General features: G+C 36.9%; 1 long non-coding RNA gene across 1 annotated transcript; it reads left to right on the plus strand.

The window, feature by feature from the left end:
• Window positions 1-289: 289 nt before the first annotated feature.
• LOC122577066 lies at window positions 290-3,272 on the plus strand. Its single transcript, XR_006320062.1, has 2 exons — window positions 290-1,506; window positions 1,659-3,272. It is a non-coding gene; the product is annotated as an uncharacterized LOC122577066 (long non-coding RNA).
• Window positions 3,273-4,196: the final 924 nt, after the last annotated feature.

Raw genomic sequence — 4,196 nt, forward strand, 5'->3', positions numbered from 1 at the left:
GCCAAATTAAATTGGTTTAGAGGCAGGTTTACTATCAATACTTTAATTGAAGCTTTTTATGAATACATAGCCCGGAGACGAATATTGACCTTGATAAAATATTTCAATCTTATCGAAATCGGTGAGGTACGCCCTCTATATGCAGAATTACCAAAATATTGGTATCTAGACCAATATCGTACGAAGAAGTTTTGGAATTTGAAAAAATATTATATTGTTATTAACGTGTTAAATTCCCTAATTGGAAAAAAGATCACAATGGAAGTGACAATGAAGATGTGCCTTCTCACCTTGAAGTGTTTATGGTATTAGAAAGAGCATGCAGCGGCACATGAGTCATCGGACGATTCGAACCGGCAGTGACTCATATTGTTGTGCCTTAGAGTGTTAACGCTGTTTCGACCTGATACATTCCAGAAATAACAAACTCCGGATCAAAACATCATCACCGTTATTTGTAATCGCCAATTACATTCGACCTTTTTATAATAACAACTGTAGTTATAAATAGACGAACGTGCTCTCTAGAGTATCAGTATCCTCATCGAGTATTATCAGTCAGTATTATTACGAGCAGTATAACCAGTCTTTATAGCGAATCATTACGATCCTCATAGCGATCTGCACAGCGAGTTCTATGGTAGAATCGAGTGAGAGGCGGTTGCGACCGACACACACTATCTGTGTACTTGTATTCAAAGTGATTTAAAAATACATTACATTTTGCTCGCCTTTTCAATACACTAACACGTTTAATACCACCTCAAGCATTTAGGTGGTTCAAGGCTTGAACAGAATAAAATTCAATGTAGCTATGTATTAAAAAATTTATTTGAATTAGCGATAAAATGATATTCGGTTGAACCTCGCTAACTCTAACCTCAAAGGAAAAAACTGAAATCTCGCGTTGTGCAGATCCTACAGAGACAGACTTAACAAATAAAAACGACTTGAAGAGAATTTATATAAGACTTAACATTTTTCAAATTAAAGAGGATCGAGGAAAAACCAACTCAGCTTTTACAATTAAATTACACAAGGTGTCCCGCAGTTTAGTGTACGAACTTTGCCAGTGTATTCTGAGAAATGTTTTTAAATGTATTGTAAAAAATAGTCTCAAATATCTCGTAGCGCAAAGTCCATGAATTCTTCATTAAAAAATTATAACGAAAATATCAAATGCAACAAACGTATACGACGCCCTTTTTCTTATTGTTAGTTAATACAAAATAAGAAAAGACACACAGTGGTGCTGTATTGGTTGCATTTTATATTTTTGTTATAATTTTGTAATGAGATATTTGTGGACATTTTGCTACACGATATTTTGGCCTCTTTTTTTAGCTTATAAAACACACTGGCAGAACTTTACAGAAGTTAACAAGAATCCAGAAATTGATTAATCAGATAATATAAGAATTTACATAAAGTTAGATGAACAAAAGAAATAACGATGAATGTAGAATTTTAAATTAAATTTTGAAACCGGTCATTTGACCTGATAAGGTTAGTATTAAACTGCATTTTGTGTTGTACATTTGCGATAATAAATGGTAGTTTATGTTACATGAACTGACGACAATGACACGTTGCGCTGTACATAAAGATGACACACATTTGCCAAAATGTCTGAGTCATCAAATGTCTGAAATCCGTAGATTGCGATTCGTACTCCGGCAGACTAAGAGTTAGTGATCCGATAGGACGAAACTACAGAAGGGTTTTACGAGCGACGCAAATTGTCTTTCGACCTCAAACCGTCTGACGTGACAAATCTTAAGTACAGGGTGGCATGTAAGTCACTTTCTCGTTTAGACGTTATATAACTCTAAACTCGTTTGTTCTATATTTTACAATTTTTTATACACTTTTAAAATTTATATTTTGGAATTTTATAATTGGAAAATTCACAGTTGAGCAGCGAATAAGAACAATTGAATTTTACTTCCAAAATCAATGGCTCAACTTTTTTAACGCTGTTCCAAATGTGTATCTATTTTCACCTCAGTGGGTACGATAATAATCATAACTCAAAGTTTATTCACTATACATTAGCACGACTGTATCTTCGAGTTCTTCTGTTATGTCAACTGGTAAAGGATACCACTTAGCATTTGTTTTAGCATACAACATAACCTATATTTCGAAGAAGATCATGCTGCGACGTCCGTAAAAACTTTTGCTGTCACTTGATATTTTGTATTGTAATAAAAAAAAAGCGATACCAACAGCAGTGGCTCGTTGCATTTCTTCTTATCAGTCTGACTTTTGCGCAGGTAATTGACGTACAACTTGACTTACTTAACGAAGGTTAAGGTTAGGGTTAGGTTTGGGTTAGGTTGGGGTTAAGGTCTCCCATCCGGCACTACCCTTCCTCCTCCCCTAAGAGAACGCGAAATGCCTATGAAGGTTCCTCCACGTAAAGAAAACAAAGGAAAAAGAAAAGAATTCCCCGAGGACGGGACCCGGTGTGCGATAGCCGCACAATGTGCCGTAGCCCACGGGACAGATATAAGGGTGGGGGGTCTGCATCTTCCCTCACTCGTGGACGAGTCCATACGCGAGGGAGCCGGTGATGAATGCCTTTGTGGTTTCAAGTTCCCCTCCTCACGCATTCGGGATAGCCATTGTGGGAGTTTTAGGCAGTAGGAATCCGACATTAGCGGCTTTCCCCAGAAGGCGCGGGATGTCCATGAAGGTTTCCTGCGCGTATAAAAAAAACTAGGGGAAGTTAGAGTTAGGGTTAGGTTAGGATTCCCCAACACATTTCGGTAGGATGCATAAACTGTGTTGAGGTAAGATGCCGATGTTATATTGATTGCAACTTATTTATTTTGGTAATCAATGTATATTTATCCACCTGTGTATCTAGTAAACGATGCAAATCTACGTGAGAAAACCGAACAGAGGAAGATGGGCGGAGGATTATCTTGGATCTGCTGCACTAACATCGAAGGATAAAGCTAGAAGTGCAAATAGGAAATACCACACTATTTCTTGTTTCGTTTGCGTCTTCTCCAACGATTGATTCGGGTTGAGACGACATCAATATGATGTTAAAAAATAAGACGAAAAATGAGATTAATATGCCTGACGAATAAGTTCTTTATATTGCAAATGTATATGTAATGTATGTAATGTAACGTATATGTAATGTGTATGAGAAGAATTCATGCTTGCATGGGTTAGTATTTGGTTTCTGTCAATTTAGTAGTTTTCGTTTAATAGTGTATGATTAGAATAACAAATAAAGTTTGTTGATTTGATAGAAATATATGCATTAAACTTTTTATAAGTTTAATAAGAAACTTCAGCCATCTCCTGCCCCAAATTTTCTTATGTTAATAAATGGAACACTAAGTTTTGCGGCACTGAAAGCCCAAGAGTAGCTCATCAGCGTGATTTGCATCCCATAAAGATTACAGTGTGCTGTGACGTAATGTCACGAAGAGTAGCAAATCAGATCTTATCTTTTTTTGAAGGTCTATACTCGTTGCTCCGTTGTAAGTTTTTTCATTATATATTTCTAAAAGGCAGACCTGAAAAATCTGGAAATGGAAACTTAAAAATATACAACGAAAGAAAGTTATATAAATTCTAAATGGGAGAATGATTTATGGGCCACTCTGTATAGATTCTCCACGCATCCTCTCAAGAACGAAACCTCTTGTACTCGTGGCGAACGCGGTATTCCTTCACTCTGTTGCGTTAAATGCGTTGGAAATTCGCATATTCCTACGCGGTGTGAATTCCACTACATAATAACGTTTTATGGCTTGCGTGTAAGGAATACGCATGTGATACGTGGGTCTATATACGCGGTGGGTGCGAGTTGAGAAACAATTCTTCACCGTAAGGTAGATTAGTAGCTATACCGGGTGTTCTGCGTAATACAACATACGATTCTTCGAACAATTTTTCACTTTCCACTATGTAACAAAGAAAGCTTTAAACCAAAATTTATATATACCGGGTGTACAACGAATGGGATCCCATTGAAATCATCGACACTGCTTTTACCGAAAACAATTCATCGACACTGCTTTTACCAAAAACAATTCACCGGCAAGAGCTTTCATCGGCAACAACAATAATCGACGCAGAGTTGAACCAATTGTTTGCATCGTGCTCGAGCAAAGTATTAGATTGTCCCAAAAGTTTCTTTCGTTTTATAAGGAAACAATAGACGCACGACA

Source organism: Bombus pyrosoma, linkage group LG17, assembly GCF_014825855.1.
Source record: "Bombus pyrosoma isolate SC7728 linkage group LG17, ASM1482585v1, whole genome shotgun sequence".
Classification (NCBI taxonomy): domain Eukaryota; kingdom Metazoa; phylum Arthropoda; class Insecta; order Hymenoptera; family Apidae; genus Bombus; species Bombus pyrosoma.